We start from the raw sequence: 22,038 nt of genomic DNA on the forward strand, positions 1-22,038 counted from the left end.
CTGGAAAAGATCATGCTTAGTGGGATAAGCCAGAAAGAAAAGGAAAAATACCGGATGGTTTCACTCATAGCAGGAGTACAATGAAAAAGGTGAGAAAATAATAAGAATAATGAACAGCCATATACCAGAGACATTTAGTGGGGGTGGAGTGGGGAATGGGATCAAAAACGGGGGGGAAGGATGGGAGAAGGGAGGTGCATGGGACTATGGTGATGGCACACGGGTGACTCCGTGATGGGAAACCCACGGGGATTACAATTGAGATGAAAAAAAAAAAGTACAAAATGATATAAAAATAAACTATTATATTATAAAGAAAAAAAAAAAGCATTGCCTGGAACTCATCCCGTACATAATAATGCAATTGCTCTGGTCTGAGGGCTCGGACCTCATTTTTTTTTTTTTAAGATTTATTTATTTATTTATTTATACAGAACTGGGGTATACGCCAGAGGCTCAGGGGCGGTGAGAGGCTTCACCAGAGAATGAGTGGGGAGCAGAACAGGCAGATCAAGGAAGTACACTGCTCAGGGGAGCAGCGGGCGGGTCAGGAGAGGTCTGCCACATCATGTGGTCACCTCCGGGGCAGGCAGGAATCTAACTCATATGGAAGTGGCTTTAGCTTCTCAGTGCAGTGCTTTAACCCCCTGCGCCACCAGGGAGGGCCCAGACCTCATTATTTTTAAAAATAAAAATTCCCAGGTGATTCTAAATATATACATATACATATACATATATATGTGTGTGTGTGTGTGTGTGTGTATATATATATATATATATATATATATATATATATATATATCAATTTTGTTTATCCTCTACATGGATACCATATTCCCTAAGGGTGGTAGAACCCCGTCCCACTCAGTTTGAAATCTACCCTCATTTGCCAGGGTTGTGTTTAATCCCAAGAGGGCTTCCAACACTACTAATATTTTTGGTATCCAAAAGAAGCTATAACGTGCCTGTTTTTCATTCTCCTCTGCCCCCTAGAATCCACTGACTCTACACCACTACCCTGGCACTTGCTGAGGAACAAGACCCTTGTCTCTCGGGATGCCACATTTTGACTCAGAAGCCTCTGTAAGAGCCGTGCGTAGTGTCTAAGCACTGGCAGTCTTGCCACCTCTCCCTTAGAAGCAACGTGTACAGTACCCACAAACCTCTCTGCTCTTCTCCCTTCCCCGAAACTCCCCTTCACTCCCTGGCCCAAGGGAACCTATCCCTAACCCCACAGAAACAGCTCTCTCCGGCCTACCCTGGTGGTGCGGCAGGTTAAGTACAGCATCGCATGCCAGCCACAGCCATTTCAGTGCGAGTTTGATCCAACCCCGGAGGTGACCCACATGGAGCAGCAGACCTCTTCTGACCAGCCCGCTGCTCCCCTCAGCAGTGTACTTCGTCGATCTGCCTGTTCTGCTCCCCACTCTGTCTCTGGAGAATCCTCTCACCGCCCCTGCACCTCTGGCCTGTACCCCAATTCAGTAAGCATAAATAAATAAATCTTTAAAAAAGAGAGAAGAAAACGCTCTCTCCTCAAACCCTGTTCCAGCAGTCCCTACCTATATCCCAGATCTTCTCTGTCCTTTCCAAGGATCAAGTTTTAGTAGCCAAAGTCATCTTCTTTTTACTTTTGACACTTCGTCACATCCCTCCTTTGAGGCAGTGACTCTAAGATAGGGGAAGTACAAGAAATTACCAGCTGTTAGGACGAAATGCCCCAAGTCCAAATAGAACAGACGGACTAAATCATGGACTAGTGAGTCCTGCCAAACAATTCGGCCCACCACACTGACCTCGAGGCTCCACGCTATACAAAAAGTGACTAATGATCGTCTCAGAATTTCCTGGCTGGAGACGGCAAAACGCCCACACGCGCGATTGGAGGGCACATGCGCAGTTAGAGGGCACCGTCTGCGCATGCCCAGACACAGAAGACCCCGAGAAGTGTCCGGCTGCTAGGCTGCTGGCCAAAGTGGTCTCCCTTTTAAATACCTCCACCTAGCTGGCTTGGACGAGCCAGGCTCCTATTGCACACTGGTTCCCTCAAGCAGGATTTCTCTATTAAGGCTTCTCTCGGTTGAACTATGCTTAGTGCTGAGTCATAGGGAAAGTGGATAGATTCTGGGGTCAGAATAGAACGGAAAAAAGCCTCAGAAGAATACGGGCAACAATTACAAAGGAGAGTAATCAAACATACACACACACATTACAAAGGGGATTAATCAAATGCACACACACATATACACTAGGTGTAACAGGACATTCTGAGACAAGGATGGTAAAGAAAAAGGACTCTGATAAGGGCTGAGATGCAAGATAGCATTCTGGGCTTAGAGATCTTAAAACAGTGTGAGACCACCAAGAACTACCCAATCACAAAGAGACTGAAGGGGTTTTAGACTAGATGGGGAAAGAAGGTGCATATTCCCTGAGGCACAACTCCAGTTGGTTCCTGCCTCGCCCTGCCCTAGTCCCAGAGTCTGGCAGGGCCCGAGAGTCCCACTACATTTCTGTTCCTTTTCATCTTAAATAAACTTTCCCTTATATCTGTTTCTCTAAACAAATTTACCTCTTTTCGCTTGCTTGCCTGAGGGTTAGTTCCTGCTGTGGCTCCATTAGACACCAACTTGTGGTGGTCTAGTGGCTAGGACTTAGTTGGCTGCCACCACAGCCTAGGGTCAATTCCTGGCTGGGGAACCAGACCAGAATACCTGGAAATCCCGTAACAATGCTCTCTGGTGACTTTTTTCCCTAGAGGGCAAAGGATGCTCTCTTTTGAGTGGGCACCTGTAACAACCCTAGAGGACTTACTAAACCTGAGAGGGCAGCAGAGGGAAAGGGAAGAATAAAGGCAGGAAAGAAAGAAACAAAAAACTGTTAATCTGTTATTATTTTAAACTGCCATCACATTGGCATCTGCTATTACCTGATTAGGAAATGTAAATCTCAGAAGAATTAGTGATTGAAAGATGTCTGTCCTGCAAGGCTATTTTCCTTGCTCTCGATCACTAGTCTTGCCCTTTGCTTATCTCCAGTCTGGAAGTATTTAGAAGTGTAAGCTTTACACCTCGACAAATAAGTATGGCCCTATTTTTACAGTAACCACCTCTCTACATTATTCCACTTAGGCATTCTTCTGCCTACAGCTTCCGGACCACTTCACATTTCATTAGGTGCTTTATCAGGAAGGGAAGAAAAAAGTGGGGTACCTCAAAATGACTTCCTTTATTTTCTGGTTTCTTTGTTTTGCAGAAAGCATTTCTGCATCTTGGTATATTCAAACAGTGAAGAGAAACCCCTCATGTCAATTCCAATTCCACTCCATTTACTGGCATACACAGTTGAGTGAGCTGTTTAAGTGGGGTTGTTATGAAATGAAATGAATTTGAATTTGCATTACATACTGTTTCAATTATTTATGGGTTGGGGTAGCCCATATCAGTGACTTTTCCCCTCTACTCTTCTGAATCATCAAGAGAAAGCAGAAGGAAAAGTAACTCAGCACTTTTTCCGAGGCTTGATGGTGAATACTGCTTACTCTGCCAAACTGATCTTCATTAAGAACTCCTAGCCTGGTTTCTTCCTATTGCCTTTTAGACCTTTGAAAACCTTTGGGTCTAGGGCCACCACTCTAGGAAGCAAGAAGAGACCAAATGTGATCTGAGAGACCCCACTAGGTACCAGGTGTTCTACATTCTTAAAATCCCCAATACTGAATTCTCTTTCTAAGCTGCTTTCAGAAAAAATTGCCTTAATTAGTCACTATTTGAGTGATTCTTTGGGAGTTGGGATACACCCTCTCAAAGGTCACTGTTGGGATATAGATGGATACAGATATAAATGTAGATATAGATGATACAGATACAGATTTATAGACATATGTATAGCCTGCTTGCCATAGGGAGTCTCCTGAATTTATCTCCCATTATCAACTTAACTAACCATCACCTAGGAAGGTTTATAAAATCTGACCCTACAAGGAAATGTTTTCGTAACTAACCTCATTACTATATTGTTGAAAAGAGAAAAGTTGACTGTGCAATTAAATCATATGATGACTAAGTTCATGTGTGAACTCCAGGAGAATATTCAAAACAAGTCCATATTTATTAGAAACAAACAAAATGACTGTGTCTTCAGTTAAACCTAGGAGAAATCAAAGTGTTCATCCCTTCTTTTACAGCTGTATATAGTTACCAAATTTATATTCTTAAGACCATTCTCACTTGATGTAGTCCAGACTCACACCACCAAAGTTTATATATTTGTTGATTTTCATAGGCTTCATAAGGTCTACAATGGAAAATTGGGGAGGTATTACATTAAAAAGTAGGTATGTACATTTAGAAAGAACAGATATAGTGACTATAAAAGCCCAAGGTAAATACAAACAAAGCTAAGGACAGTATTTGAAGGTCCCCTAATTGCATGGTAATTGGGAGTCAAAGCAGAATCTATTTAGAGTTCACAAAGCCCATTAGGAGTCCAGAGGATCAACAGCAAGTCAACCAAAATTAGAAAAAGAAATCAGACTTTAACTGTAAACAGAAGAGTAAACATTAGCTGTTCCCTTTCCCTAGAGTAAGTCATGGATAGTTGCCTGACATTTTACATGTTACTTTAAGTAAGAAAAAAAATTTTCACAAGCAGCCTACTGATGAGCAGATTTTTTTCTGTGTTAGAGACCATCATCTATGATCATCCAGCTAACTTCTAAGATTAAAAACCACTTTCCCAATCCTGCCACTATAATGTAGTCTCCGAATTGTCCTGTATCCATTCAGGTCCACAGTCATAGATAGAGGTCCCCACTCTGCATATGTACATCACAACTCACCTATGGCTTCATGCCAAGCTGCCATCTGTCACCCAGACTGATTACATGTGCAATGAAAATATTGCTAGCCCAAAACTTTTAGAAATGTATCTTAATGCTAAGTAACACAGAAATCTCCAGTGGATGCCATGTTCACATGACACAGCGAAGTTAAGGTAAGTCACAATTACCTACACACTGATAGAGAATCAGATGTTCCTGAAATTGGCAACATCTTGTAATGACTATGTTTATTATGTTCAAGCAAACACAATTTCTACATTTAAATTAATCTGGTCATCATATGTTAGCAGAGCTCCATTAACCTAATATATTAGAGCAACTTGTCACTGAGTTACAAATGAAATTATGACAGATGTTTTTGAAATGGCAGGATTATGCTGAAAATTAACAACTGCTACTACATGGAAAAATACTAAACAATCTCTTGCCTATTTTGGTTTCACTAATACTCTACAATTCTTTGTCAGATCCACATACTGACCTTTCTTGTATTGGTTCTATGAACATTTCTGCTTTTTATTTTAAATATTAAAAATTATTTATTAATTTTTATTTTTAACATTTTGTACACAAAGTTTGTATTTCCAAGGCTCCATGCTATACTGCTTTTTTAAAAATTACATTGTCATTTATTTAATAAAATCTGGCAGACACTAAGAGGAGCAATGGAAAGACCATAAAAAGATGTATAAAGTTGGCCTTCCCTGGAGGTGCAGCAGGCTAAAGCACAGCACTACAAGCGGACCACAGTCATGTCAGTGTGAATTCCCATCCCCACCCTAGAGGTGATCCACATTGCATAACAGACCTCTCCTGTCTCTCCTGTCTCTCCTGCTGCTCCTCTCAGCAATGTACTTTGTCAATTGCCTGTTTTGCTCCCGACTCTGTCTCTGGTGAATCCTCTCACTGCCCCTGCACCTCTAGCCTGTACCCCAGTTCTGTAAGCATAAGCAAATCTTTAAAAAAAAAATTGCATAAAGTTGAATCCTCTCTGGTGTTGCACTAGGTTAAAGCACAGCACTAAGAAGCTGAAAGCTATTTCAGCATAGTTCAATCCCCGCCCCAGGGGGTGATCCACATGGCAGGGCAGACCTCTCCTGACCTGCCCGCTGCTCCCCTCAGCAGAGTACTTCGTCAGTCCTGCTCCCACTCTGTCTCTGGTGAGTCCTCTCACTGCCCCTGCACCTCTGGTCTCTACCCCAGTTCTGTATACATAAATAAGTAAATCTTTTAAAAATGTTTCATAAAGTTAATATAATAAAATGAGTGCCACAGTAGCTCAAAGGAGGTGAAATAGATTCTGGGAAAGAATCAGGAAGACTTTATAGAAGGAACAGAACAAGAGCTGGGCTGAGAAGCTGAGAAGAATGAGAACTCTATTTGATTGCTAAGCAGAAATTCTTTTCATTTGTTTAGTGTGTATTTGTTGAGCCAAAACCTGTGCTAAGAAATACCATGGGTGAGAGTACAGAAGCTGACATGCTCTAGGATATTGGCATGAAAACCAGCGGACTGGCTCAAGTCAACGAGACCGTTTTCAACGCATTTGGACTGGCTCAGAAAAGTCAGCCTGAAGTATTTGGGCTTCGCTTCTGGACACTGGGAAGACATTAGATGTTTTTAACCAGAAGAAGAACATCTGCAGCAGCTTGAAGTCGGGTAGAGAAAAACTGGAGTCAAAGAAACAGCAGAAATCTGTCAAAACTAGTGTGACCGGTTAGGAAGCCATGATCAGAAGCTGTGACAGAGATTTGCAAGAGATTATCTGCAGAGAAAGATTATGTAGATGAGTTTTGAGAATGAGATCCAGGAGACTCTACTAGAGAAGGTGAAACTGAAGGAGCAGGCAGTCATCCAAAGTAGGAGATTTAGGGGGAAATGGTTTCTCAGACATTCAGAAGGCAGAGTTTCATGAACCAGAGAGTGAACAAAGCACTTTGTGCTACAGAGTGGTCAGAGGAGGGAAACCGAAAGGAGACAATCTGAGGCACTGGTGAACCAAGTGTGAGCAGGTTCACACTTGAGGCAAAGTCATAATAGTGTGAATTTTAATAATTGAGGAAGAGGGAGAAGAGAAAAAATCAGGCAGCATACTCTCAACACAAAGGGCTATCGTGGGCTCTTAAGATACAGAGCAGTGTCTTGACCATGAAAAATTTTATTTAAGATGGGGGAGACCTGGGAGCATTAATATGTTTTAGAAAAGGAAAAAGGAAAGGAATAAATTATAGAAGCAGTAAAAAATAACAATAATAATTAAAAGCTGATACAATCTAAGAAGTACTTTCAGAAAAGCAGTAAGTAGAGAAGAAATGGCATAGGTCTTCATCTCCCTCAAACCTAACACCACGGAGTCAGGAACATTCAAGATATCGAGAGAATAAAAATATACACAGAAAAAAAAAAACTAGAAATGCCTATCAGGACCAGGAACATTAGAAATGAAACACGGTTCTCCCACCCATAGTGATGAGAGACACCAGAGTGACATCAGGAACTCTGCTATGCTCTATTCCACCCCCACCCAGGATGCTCTGGGTGACTTTCCCAGAGCACTAGGGGTAAACTGGCTTACCCCCAGTTTAGTCTTTATTTCATTGGTCAACCTATTATCATTAAAAAGTGTGAGATGTTCCCAAACACACTGCCAGAGCACTGCAGACATTCCTGACAACTTAACAAGTTCTGATCTGCAGATTAGGCCCTGTTTTCAAATATTAGAACTTAAAAGTGGATTTTCTTACTGTTTGGAGGTTCCTCAAAGTGCTAAAAATGGAGGAGCTTCCATGTGACCCAGCAATCCCACTCCTAGGAATCTACCCATAATACACAAAAACACTGACTCATAAATACACCTGCACCCCCATGTTTATTGCTACTTTATTTACAATAGGAGATACATGGAATCAACCCAAATGCCCAAACATAGATGACTGGATTAAAAAGATGTGATACATATACATAATGGAATATTACACAGCAATCAAAAAGATAAATACATGCCTTTTTCTAGCAACATGGATGGAACTGGAAGGGATCATGCTTAGTGAAAGAACAAGAAATAAAAAGAAAAATATTGATGGTTTCACTCATAGCAGAGCATAAAAAAACCAGGAGGGAAAAAATAATAATGAACAATTATATACCAGAGACATTTTACGGGGGTGGAATGGGGAATGGGATCAAAAAGGGAGGGGGGGAGAGTGCACAGGACCATGGTGATGGCACACGGGTGATGGGAAGTCCACGGGGATTGCAGCTGAGATGGAAAACAGCACAAAATGATATAAAAATAAACTATTATAATAAAAAATAAAATGGGTTTTCTCACTGCAGGTTTCATGGATCCAACCAAGTCTGTGGAAATAGCTGGAAGAATTAGGAAGGGGTATATATGCCAAAAAAAGTAAGACTACCTTCAATCAAAATGGTATAATCCTTGATGATGTTTTAATCAGATGAAAATTAATTAGAATAGGCAATAAAATTTAGCACACTATACAAATGACTTTCAGTAAACTCCTAAAAAAAAAAGTCCCCAAAAAGTGGCACTAAGAGAGATACAGATCTCTTGAAGTAAATCTGCTTTTGAGTTTCTAGGGTGAATGCTTTGAGAAGAGTACTGGTCCCTAAAAAATCTCCAGCTGCTACCACTTACAAGGGCCACCTCCCTATAGACCCTGAGCAGGGTTATATTAAAAAGACTTAGGATGAAAAGAGGTCTTCAGAGAGGGCTACCAGCTCTCCTGATTATCACAGGGTCTCTTGGCTTTGCCTATTAGAAGGTTAATCCTAATTTCTGTAAATGAACCAGATTTGAAAATAGGTGTTTAGGAACAGAAGCAGCCCCAATGCCATGGCTCACAAAGCAGCTGGGCAAGCATCATGGTCAGCCCACCGTTCAATGATAACATGTTGACCAAGTGAAATAAAGGCTAAACTGGGGACCGGGGAGAACATTTTACCCTACATGACCTCTTAGGAAAGTCACCCAGATCATCCTGGGAGGAGTAGAGCACAGCAAGGAAATACAGACATGCCCTCCCATCTGTGGTAGAAGTCCCCTATTAAGGATTTGAAAGAGAAAAAAGAAAATGTTTCCAATTACTTGTGTTTGTATTTTATGCATTGAAGTGTATCATTGTGTGTGTCAGACTCTTTTGATCAGTCTCCTGGATTAAGGCACAGGGCATTGATGGAGCCCACAATACCCCAGAAGCCACATCCAGCCCAGGTCCTTCAGGCCCCCTTCTGTTCTCAAGGACATATACACAGACATACCAAGAAATCCCGACAGCTCTACTCAATGAGAGGTTGTGCAGCAAGCATGTGGGTGGAAAAAATCATAATTTGGGAGGTCTAAATTTCCACATTGCATTGCATTGCATTGTTTATTTTACCAACCCCGAAATTCAGCTTTTAAAAAATGTTTAAGTCAATCCATCTATGGAAAGAGAAAATTATATGGATTATTAATTCTGTTTATGCCTTTTTGCATAAAGATCATTGGGTTTTCAGACCACTAGCTCTGCATACACATACACACATCACATTTTAGCAGCCTGCATGAGCTCCTTTGCAAATGTTAATGTTTCTTTGTTAATGGGAATTCTTGTAGTGAATATATATATATATATATATATATATATATATATATATATATGCACTCTATACCGTTTTTGAATGATTTCTGTTCTCCTGATTCTCATCATTTTCTAAAATATTTTCCCCACTTGCAAATGGAATACATGTTCATTATAGAAATTTTAGAAAATAAAGGAAAGCACAAAGATGAAAATAAAAATCATTCATAATAAGCCCCTACTCAGAAATAAACACTCATCATTTTGGTGTATATGCTTAAAATCTGGTTTTCTGTGTATAAATACATTTTGTGTTTTTCTTCCAAAATAGAATTACACTATATAAACCCTTTTAAAAAACAGCTTTTTCTTTTCACTTGTCATGCACATATTTCTGTATTGTTAAATATTCTTCTAAGGGTAATTTTCAAAAAATACATAATATGCTATATAACAGATAGACCTAAAGTTACTCAACTATGACCTTTTTTTGAATATTAAAGTTGTTGTTCATATTTTGTTATTACTAGTCAGATTATGCAGAACATCCTTTCATCCTTGTTTAAATCCACAATTATTTCCTTAGGGTAAAAGCTTAGAAGTTGAAATGCTGAGTCATGAAATTAGACCATTATTAAGACTTTCTGTATATTGTAAAACTGCCTTTAGGAAAGGTTATGGGTATATATGGGGATGCATTTTCCAGCACTAGTCTTACCATTATGTTGGCTTTTTGTTTTTTGGGAATACAACTTTTCTGACCATTTTCCTTAAACCAGTAAATGAAAAGCAAGACCAGAGCTGAACATGTTCCCATGATGTCTTTCATCAACCTGTCAGGCAAACTGGCCATCTGTATATTAACCCTGATCACTGAACTCAGTTCTAATGTGGTTCCTCACTTACTATGACTAATCTGTTGCTTTTCATCCACACAAAATGTTTCTGATCAGATAGCTAAATGTTCTTAAGTAAAAATAAAGGCAATTTCAAGCAGTTGGGGATAGAAATTCCAAATATGGTTCTATAAAATGTAATGAGGTTTTGAATTGTAAAACTCTCAGTTGAGGGGAGAGTTCTCAGCAATGACTGTGATACTAACAGGAAGATCTAAAGAGTAAACAGCTCAGATCCCTGAACGGACCTCTGAGGAATGAAAGCTGGGTAAAAGCTAGCAGGAGTGAACAGAACAATATCAGAGTAAATAGACTGTACTGATTCCAAGAGATAAGATTGATGAAATCCAGTGTAGCACTAATACATCCCACCCACATAGTTATATAAATAGGCCTGTGGAAGAGAAGTTACAGAAATGTATGCCCTTAAAAAAAAAGAAAGAAAGAAAAGACAGAAACAAAGACTGTGTCAGGCTATGGCACAAACTATCTCCCCAAAGAATCCTCTTAAAACTGGATTGGAGCTTGGTAGAGTAACAAAATGGGGTATACTAAAAATAATTTTTACACTAGTAATGGTAATTCATATGAAGCTATGCTGTGCATTCTATTTCTCATGCAAAACAACTTCGAACTCAATAATTAATCTGAAAGGTAACTTCTAGAACTGTTTGACAGGAAAACCCATTATTTCTGTGTGAGGCAGTCACCTAGCCGCCACACTGACCAAAGTAGTAAATGAGTCCCAGAATGCTCAAGAAAAGCTGACATGCTGAACTAATCTTTAATTTATTGATTTGCTACTTCACTGGAAAAAAAAGGGGGTATATCAATAAATGGCTTTAGTTAAGAAGCTAAGGTCCAAGAAGAAACAGTGAGACTTTGTTGGACTACACTGAATACATCAAAAAATAAAAAATCAGGAGCTGCTGGGAGAAAAATTGATATTTGGTAAGGTCACAGGGACATCAAACAATATAAACTTTAAGATCAACAAACTTGAAGATCTATTTTCTAATGTCCTTCCTTTTTCTGCCTTCTTATTGTACAAAATAAAACAACAACAACAAACTGGAAATTTTCAGGCAAACTAATCTAAAATCAGTAAGTGAAATGAATAATTTAGAACTCTAGGATCCAGCAAAATGTGACTTTGTAACGTATGACTTTATGCTTAATTATAATGATCAATTAAAGAAATCTCTGCATGAAAATTAAAAATAGGGAATCCTAAAATGATAAAACTAAAAAGGGAAGCAAAAGAGAAAAGGCAATGATGTAAAATTAAAATAATCCTTAATTCTGAAGATGAAAATGGTCCCTGAACATATTTAAATTACTTCTTGCTTTTGCAGTTTTATATTACTCTTTCATAGGAAGATATTATAAAATTTTCCTTTATACCAAGAGAAAGTGTTGGTGAAGCACACTTTCTGGGTGTCAATAATATGACAAACTAATAATCTTGATGTATGCAAAATTATTCTTAGTCAACATAGAAAATTAACTTTAAACAAAATTTTAAGTTAACTATATAGACACCAATTTCCTAAGTTTTAATTAGTGAAGACTGACCCATGAGCTCATTCCTCAACACAACTATTAAATATTTTTATACTCTTTTTTAAATATTTTTATTTGAATTATCATTGCTAACAGAGGCTGTCCATAAAATTGGATAGCCTCTTTTTACTGAACAGCCTGTCAGAAGTATTATTTTATAAATAGGACCAAAACATTTTTTTTTAATCGAGGTAACATTGGTTTGCAACTTTGTATAAGCTGCAGGTGAACAACTGCATATCTCAAGGACTGTGCATGGCACCCCACACCCACCACCAAGGTCTAGTTACCATCCACCACAATCCAACTGACCCCTTCTATTCAACCCAATCCCCTTCTACAACCCTCTGATGACCACTGCTCCACTGTCACACTGTAAGTTTTGCTTTTTTTGTGTGTGACTGTTCATTTGCTTTGATTCTTCATATTCGAATATGAGTTAAATCATAGGGCATTTTTCTGTCTCCTCCTGACTTATTTTACTTAAACTCTTCTTAGGGTCTATCCACATTGTCACAATTGGCAAGATTTCGACTTTTTTATAAGTGAGTATTAGACCAGTGTCCACTGCAACTTCTTATTCATTCATCTATTGATGAGCACTTAGACTGGTTTCATGTTTTGACTATTGTAAATACTGCTGCAGTGAATTGGTGTTTTTGTGCTCTTCAGATAAATATCCGGTGTGGAATTGCTAGATCATATGGTACTTCTATTTTTAATTGTTTGAGGAAACTTCATGCTGTTTTCCATAAAGGATGTACAATTTACATTCCCACCAACAACATATGAGGGTTCCTTTTACTCCACATCCTTGCTAATGCATCTTTTTCTTGTATTTTTATAATAGCCATTCTAGCAGGTGTGAGATGAAATCTCATTGCTGTTTTGATTTCCTTGACTAATGAAAGTAATGGAAAACTATCTTTTTATGAGTCTGTTAGCCATCAGAATGCGATCTTTTGTAGAAAGCTCATATAGATCATCTTCCCATTGTTTATTTTATTTTTTATTTCATATTCATTTATAATTTAATTGTATGACAGCTAACAAATAGTCTTCCTAGTGTGTCATAGCTTATTTTTGCTAGACATTTGAATAACATTTATGTATTACTACTCTATGAAAGCCAGTGTGATGAATATGTGTGATTGTCTACGAACTGATAGATTGTAAAACAAAATGCCAGTAGTTCCTCCCTTTCTGGTGCCTATCACCTCTTGCCATGTAACTGTAAATGCCTTTCTGCTTTGACACTGAACTCAGTCATGTGACTTGCTTGGCAAATAAGATATTAGCAACCCTGATGCTTACACATCAAAGCTGCTCTTTTGTTCTCCTGGGAGCTCAGTCTTCATATGAACAGGCCTGAGTAGCTGGATGAGAAGGCACATAGTCCATTTATTCCCATCCCTGCAGACCTGCCAGCCACCAGTCCCATGAGTAAAGCTATCAATAATATTAGGTTACTTGGCTACCTCATCAGCTGAACATAGAGATTTGAGCAAAGCTTGCCAAAACCAGCATAACTGGCTCAGAGAAAAAGAAATGCTTAGTAAGCCACAAAATTATGAGTAAAATAAGTGGTTATTATTTCTAGTTACTTTTAGAGTAGTTTATTGTATAGCAAAGGGTTAACTAACATAATTTCTGTGTGTGGGGGGGTTAACTAACGTAATTTCTGTGTGTGTGTGTGTGTGTGTGTGTGTAAGCATAGTATCCTTATGCTACTTTCCCAAAAATGAATTTATTGGACCAAAGAGCAAGGTCATTCATTATTCTTCAGTAATCACATTTGCTGATAATAAATTATGCTAAATAGTCTACCTTCTCAATATTCAATAGCCCCAAGCATGGACTTGCCATTATCTAACTATTATCTGAGTAATTATACAATACTTGAAGAATTTTTTAATAAGCCAAAATATAATATTTGAGATCTCAATAGGCTAAAGGTGATCCAGGGTTTCCTTAAGCTCCAGAATTTGAAATTTTGTGGGGCACAACTATACTAATAATGTGGAAATTTTCCATGTCTGTGTATCCTTAATCTAAAGCCTGATGAGGTCCTCTAAGGAAGAAAACCATTCTCTTACATTCTATCACTCACTCATTCAAAACATTTACTTAGCATTTATCAGCTAACAAATCAGGCGCTAAGAGACAGCAAGACAAAGGATCATGGGGGGAAAAAGACAAAACTAGCAGGCAAATTGGAGATATAAATCAGAGATACTCCACAAGGGAGGAGGAGGGAAAGAGATTAAAACAGGGGCAGGAAGAGCACAAAAGTCTTTGGTGATGATTCATGGTGACTTGGTGGTGGAAATTTGTAAGGACTGCACCTGTGAGGAGGAAGCCCAACAAAAATAAACAGTGATGTAGTATGAGTGTGTGTGTGTGTGTGTGTGTGTGATAGATGGATAGATAGACAGACAAACAGATAAGTGAAAGTGATTCTTACCTTCAAGATGCTTAGTTTTCTAGGGAAAGGAGAAATGTCTAGCCACATCAGTCCTGGCAGCAATCTCTGAATTTCTTATGAAAATATATCCTGAAATACAGGCTGTTTATAGTTCCCCAGGCCCTACTTGATCTTCATTTCATGTCTCTTGGCTGTGGTTGTAAAGTAAAAGTGATTTATAACAAAACAATTTCAATATTGGTCACATGTTGAAGTGATAAGATTTTAGATATATTAAGTTAAATAAAATGTTTTTTTAATTTAGAATTTAGATTAAATTTAAACTTAATTTCACCTGTTTTTAATTCTTTTAAATATCATAATCTAGAAAATGTAATGTATGACTCATATTTTGAGCTCATATTATATTTCTATTGGACAATTTGACTTTTCAAACCTGAATGAGAAGTGTGTTGATTTAAACTGAGAGGTAAAGTATTAATTAAATGAGGTGTAATCTGGATAGAACTAAAGACTCACTTCAGATAATAGTATTTGATTAAAGAGTGTGTCTGGAATTCTCCCTGTGATATAGAAACTAGGAAGATTACCGAAGCTTTCAGCTGATGACAATTATCATAAAAGCAGGTAGTTATCAGGTTCCCTCCCATCTCCTACCTCTGACCACATCAGAGCCAGGACTAGTCTACTAGTCTTAGTTCACTCACTTGAACATATTGCATGGGTAAGTAGACTCTCCAGATTGGGTAAAAGGCAAAAATGAAATACAAATATAGTGAAATAAAACAACTTAACAATATTATCTTGCATTGAATTCAGAATAGAGGTGTGTATCTAGGTTGAAGTATTTTTAATTTTTAAGAAATGTGGAATATTATGGATTCTGATAGTTTTAACTTTGTGATTTCAACTTAAAATGCATAATTCATCTGGCATTATTTTAAAGGAGTAAGAGGTTTTTTAAGGGCCCTCCCTGGTGGCACATGGGTTAAAGCACAGTACTATGAAGCTATTGCAGCCACTGCAGCATAAGTTCGAACTCCTGCCAGGGAGGTGACCCACATTTTGTGGCAGACCTCTCCTGACCATCTGCTGCTCCCTTTAGCAGTGCATTTCAGTCAGTCTGCCTGTTCTGCGCCCCACTCTGTCTCTGGTGAATCCTCTCATCCCATGCACGTCTGGCCTGTACCCCAGTTCTGTATGCATAAATAAATAAATCTTAAAAAGTCATTTTCTTAAAGTAGTAAATTATCTTGGAATGTTTCAGAGAAGATGTTTATGTTTATGATCTATTTTATTACATTTCCACACTTAACATAGATTTATAAGAGAGTTTGTTACAAGTGCTTAGGAAGTTTCTTCATTTTAAAGTTAATAATTTGTCCTGTCAGACATCCAAAGATCTATAAAAGAAGAAATCTATTAAGCATTATGGTGAATTTTTAAATGTTTAAGGTATTTAATTAAATTTGTAAATAGTACTGATTGTTTAAGAACTATTGATCTTTTCAACATAAATTAATAGAATAACCTAAGAATTGTGGAGCTATTTTTTTAAATATATTTTTATAGAAAATGTAAGATTTAACATTGTTTCGTTGTTATAAATATTCATTTAAAAAGCCAATTATCATAAGTGGATATTTCTGTGCACAAAAGCCCAATTCAGGACACGAAAGTCTAAAAAAAATTTTTTAAAGATTTATTTATTTATGCATACAAGAACTGGAGTACAGGCCAGAGCTGCAGGGGTGAGAGGATTCACCAGAGACAGAGTGGGGAGCAGAATAGCAGATCCACTGAACTACACTGCTGAGGGGAGCAGCAGACAGGCCAGGAGAGGTCTGCAGGCTGTGTGGGTCACCTCCCTGGCTGGGGACCAAACTCATGCTGAAGCGACTGTGGCAAATTTTATAGTGCTGCTTTTCAACCCATTGTACCAGAGGGAGGGCCCAGTAGACAAAATTATTAGGAGGAAGCCATGCCCATCTTTGAGTAGAAATTATACTTGTTTTGAAAGAACTGGCTACACCAAAATAATGCCACTTTTGCTTATTCGTTATAAGTTTCCTAAGAAATAATTAGTACAAGAAGGACACCCCAACCCTTCTTTTGTCCTTGAGAGCAGAAAATAAATCTTACCTATAAAGTGTACCTTTCCTATGCCTAGAAGATACAGAGAAATCCTTACCAACAGATATGGGGAATTTAGGGCCCTATTAACAGGGAAGTTGTATAAACAAACCTTGTTACCTCTTCACTAATTTGTTGTCCTGAGCGTAAACTTCCTGGTCTTGTCAAGTCTCCACAAATGTACTGTTTCTTTGTGTAAAAGATACTAAGACTACTACTTATTTGGGTTTCATATTCTTGAAGATCCCATCTATATGAAATTAAATTTTGATATTTTTTTTCTTCTACTGATGTGTCTTTTATTATAAGCAATGTTTCAGGCATCCCTCAGGGCAATCATTCTTCCTCCCCTATGCCTGCTGGAAATGTTTCCATTAGAGACTTTAAAAGCTCATCTCAGATGAGGTAAGAAAGCTATGGCTCAGAATTGGTATCTGCCTCAGAAGACCAGAACACCTCCATCCTTGGATGCATTTGCCTGGTCACCCCTGGAAACAAAACTCTGGGCTGAGGGCAAGTCCTTAAATGGGGATGTCCTCAAGCCAGGGAACTACATTGGGTCCAGGTACTGGATTGCTCTTACAGGGAAGCTTTCCACCATTGAGTGAGCTCTCAGACAGCACCTTCCCTTTGCCTGAGCTGGGAATAAAGGGACCCAAAACAAAAAGAACTCCAATCTTGGAGTCCAGAACCTTCTGTTCATTGTTATATTAAAATAACTAAAGTCAGGCCTATCTCAGAAAGAGTACTCATTCCTTGTTCTGGCAGTTCCCAGAATATCTTCAGTATGCCCACACTGACAAGCATGTAGAAATGCTGGCCCAGGGCACTTACTTTATTTAAAAGTTAGTGAAAAGTTGGCAATTATTTTAAAGCATACAAATACATTTAACTAAAAAAATGATCTTTTCTGGGGCATACTTTGAGGGAAAGGTAAAAGTTCAACTAGGAGGTGTGGCAAGAGATACTCAAAAACGGAACTAGTATTAGGAAAGTTACAGTCCTAACCTCATTCTTTAGTTAGTCTGGACACTTTCGTGAGTGAAAGAGGGTGGTAGTAGAATGGGATACTGAACCTACATTCCACTGCCTTGACTGCATTGTATAATCACCTCAGTTGACTGAAATGCAAAAAAGGAAAAAGAGGAATGTTTTTAAAAAAGGAAAAAAGACAAAAAGAATGATTTATCAGATTTGAGAAGTAAAAGGAGAGAGAGGAGTGTAACACAATGGTAAACTTTGATACAATGGCAAACACGGGCACTGTCACTCCTCTCTGGTAAGAGAGGAGGCAATCAGAACACAGCAAATGCTCCAGATGAAAACCTCACTAGGTCTGGATATAGAAATATGAGCCTTGTTTCTATAAAGAGGGAAGACAGAGAAAGACAGCCTCAGGAATACACTTCTTGTGTGCAGAGAATAGGAGGAATAGTTAATGAAAGAGTCATGAAGGGAATCCGAAACTCATAGGAGGAAACTTGGGCATTATTAGCAAAACAAAGGCTTTGAAGTGAGTTTGGGAGAAAAAATAGAAGATCAAAGCCACCAAATTTAAAGGAAAAATAGTCAAAGCTACTGAATTAATAATCAGAGTCACTAGTAAATATTAATAAAACCATTTCTTTAGAGATGGGAAGTAAGGAAGTAAGGCTAGATTGCAAGAAAGTAAGCAATAATGAGGAAATAGAAAGACAGAGGTAAAAACTGTTCTCTTTTAATGCTTGATAGTAAAAGGAAGGAGAAAGATGAAAGTGTGATTTTCTTCATTAGGGGAAAACTTATTTCCACAGCAGAATTAAAAACCCAAATTCAGGTTCTTGACCCCCGTGAGAACAATGTGAAAACCATCCAATTCTCTTGGGTTCTGTCTATTCATTTTGGAAAGAGCCCAAGAAAACCCACATAATAACCTACAACATGTTGACTTTTGTTTAAAGTCTCTAAATGATTGTAAATTCTAGATCAATTGCTTTGGTTGAATTCAAGTCAAGTGGTTCTTTGTATTATTGGAATTTTGTCAAGAATCTGACTTCTCATTTATTTCCATTTTATTGTTATTTGGAAGACTGTGGATTTAGAAATACAATTTTAACTTACAAGCCACCCAAGTAAAGTTTACTTTCATCTGAAAATGTTGGCGGTAGGGCAAAGGGAGATGAGGATAGGAAGAAAATAGAGAGAAATAGCAATTTATTATAATGTATGTCTATGTGTACACATATCTAAAAGTAAATAAAAATCTCTCTACATTTCCACATTTGAAGACTCAGCCATTAACAAAGGTAACACTCCATGAGTATTCGATTTCACTTACCTTATTTATTGTTTCATTTCCCAGCAAGCCCAGTCTCCAGCCCTTTTCCCTCAACAGTGAGAAACCGAAAGTTTCAGATAGTATGTGTCTCTCCATGGTGGACAGTGTATCAGGTACCTGGAGCTCTGGAATGTGCTGTCCAGGAACCCAGGGACTTTTGCCCAGTCTGCCTTCTCCAGAGAAGATATAACCCTGTCTACAATGTGTATCCCTAGTCCTACGAGGAGACAAGGGAGTTTGTGGGACTGAACAGCAGGAATGGCAGACGGAGTTGGGTGTGCAGTTTCCTGTGAGCTTGAGGCTACCAGTAATGGGAAGAGAAGAGGGGCAAGGGCCAGCTAAGAGGCTTGGGAATCCTTCATTTGATAAATTCGATTTGTTAAGGTGGTATGTCTGTTTAGCAGAAATACAATTTCTTAATAAAATAAAAATTTTATTAATTGTAATTTAACAACTGTTCAATTACTGTTTCTCACTTTGTAATTAGTAAATATCTTATGGTGCAATAGTTGAAGGCTATATATAAATATCTTGTTCTTTACTAATTTTTCACCCACTAGTTATAACATCCAAAGATGATCTCTGCCTGACTCAACTATTCTGCTGTCTTCCAAATCATTACTCTCCAATCCTGTTGTTCCTTCTACATTTGGTGGCTAGAATATATTTTACTTAATAGTCTATTGCCTTAAATCATAACTGTTAGATGCTTCTATTTGTTTTCTTACCAGGACTAGCAAATGTCAGAAGCAAGTCTGCAAATATATGTATGCTGTTGTTGTTTTCTAACAATGACATTGATCATTTTTGTATCATTTATTTACATTTGTAATAAAAGAACTGATGAAAGTTTAGAGATGAGAAGACTGAGCAAGTGACTCAGAAAGTCAGTGATAGAACTTAACCAGTCCTCCTGGTAAAACTCAGCTCTCTGCACTGAATCCTTCACTGGGAGTGTTTACTGTGATTTCATGCTGTGGTGACATGACTCTTTTTTTTGTTTTTGTTTTTGTTTTTTTCAAAATACCTTATTATGACCTAAGTGTCAAACACAAGTGTGACCTGGAGAAAGCTGAATGTTTAATTTGAATACTTGAAACTTGGGAGGAAATGCATATTTTAATCATTAACTATTGTCTAAGAAGCTCGTCTTGAATTAATTTGTCAGCAGAGAAGGTCATTTTGTAAGTCCAGAATGAAAGAGGTTTTTCTAACTAACGTATCATTTTCCCCTTCCCTATGCCAGCTCCAAGATTCCTATAAAAGCCTGAGGCTCACATTCCCCAGGCCGCCTAAGACCCTGAAATCTCCCTCTGTCTTCCACTTCACCTAGCACTGCACCTCTTCTGCTTTCTTCTGCTCCATGCCAAGCTAAATCTGTAACTCATCCTCACACTCAGTGAAAACTTAACCAAAAGTCGTTAAAATTCAGCTTCCCCTCTGGTTTCTCATCAACCCCTCTGATTTCCCTTATACACATATAGCCCCACATGTACTTCCAGGCCCATTCTCATTCTCCCTCTCTGATTCTCCACTCCCTTTCTCCTCTCAAAACTCAGTTCCCCTTGTTATGCACAGTAATTTAGGTTTTACCCAAAACTCAGTAGCTACCTCGCATATCAAAGGGTATGAAAGGACTAGCTACTCTGCTATCACAATTAAAGAGCATCAGAAAAAGAGAGAAGGCTGTACTTTAATTTTCTCTGTCGCTATCAGTGGGAAGAAGTAGTGCAGAATCCTTTCTCACTGTATCAACAGAATGATATCAGCTCTAAGTAATATAAAACGCAATTCAAACTGATTTAAACTAAAAGGGCTAATTATACCATGTACCAAGAAGTCTAAAGTTTGAAAGATTTAGGGATTTGACTTCGAGGACACAGGACCTCCATCTTTTTTGCTCTGTTATCTTCAGTTGATTGGCTTGGTCCTTAGAGCTTCTCTTGCGTGGTCACAATATAGACTCCATAATTCCAGAATCTGATGCAGACACAATGTCAGCTGAAAAACATGCATATTTCCTACCGTAAGTCTCTTTGTACCTATTAGATAAATCCTTCTTACATCATACTGACTGAAATTGTGACACGTGTCCTCTTGAAGTACTTTCGCAAAAGAACTGAATTGTCAAAACTGAGTTAAGCCAATTATGAGTCACTTCCTAGGGCTAAAAAGGGAACATTTCCTGTGTATATTTGTTTTGTTATCTGATGTTATATAGTAAATTAGTGGCTTAAGATAATAATTAACTGTGATTTCTCACTATTTTGCAAGTTGAATGAACTCAGGCATTTCTAGGAACTCAAATGTAGAGGCAGTCAGATAATAACTAAGGCTGAAACTTTCTTAAGAAAGACTGGATTCCTTGGGACTCTTTCTTTCTAAGAGTGGTCTAAACTTCTCAAAAGGCAGGTAGTAAAAACTCAGTCCTCTTTAATAAACTAAGCCTAAAACTATTCCTATTCTGTTATGTCCTGTTCTTTTGCATATTCTGGAGATCAAATCAGTCCAATCCAGAGTTTAGAGTCCACCTCTCAATGAGGGAATGGCATGAGCATCCAGGGAGAGAAGGAATTCATGGCAGTCTGAAGTCAAGTTACACAGATTTCTGATGAACACTCAAATAAAACTGGAATTCTGTAGACAAGAAAAAAGTAGAGACTCATAGTAGACTATCACTTAGCTGTCATTTGGCAAAATTTTCTCTGAGATGAGACAGTTCTATAATCCAACCTAACCATGGGGCTGCATCTCTAACCAAAGTGGTCATTTATAAGGAAACTATGATTTACTATTGATACATGGAAACTCACTTTTTTTTTTTAAAGATTTATTTATCTATGCATACGCTGGGGTACAGACCAGAGGTGAGGGATGGTGAGAGCATTCACCAGAGACAGATTGGGCAGATCGATGAAGTATACTGCTGAGGGGAACAGAGGGTGAGTCAGGAGAGGTCGGCTGTGCCATGTGGGTCACCTCCGGGACAGGGGATCAAACTCACACTGAAGAGGCTGCAGCTCGTTTGCAGTGCTACATCCTAACCCATTGTGCCACCAGGGAGGGCCTGGAAACTCACTCTAGAGCTAGAGAGGGAAAGAGAGATACTGGATGGTTTTACTTATATGTGATCTAGAGAAAGCAAACAAAGGATAAGACACGACAAACTGTAAGACCAACCCTTAAAAGAAGACCATAGGGGAGAACTGATGAAACTCAACAAAAATAAACAACCCCATCAAAAAATGGGCAGTAGAGCTAAAAAGACACTTCTCCAA

This window comes from Condylura cristata, unplaced genomic scaffold, assembly GCF_000260355.1.
Source record: "Condylura cristata isolate star-nosed mole 26May11 unplaced genomic scaffold, ConCri1.0 scaffold00016, whole genome shotgun sequence".
NCBI lineage: Eukaryota > Metazoa > Chordata > Mammalia > Eulipotyphla > Talpidae > Condylura > Condylura cristata.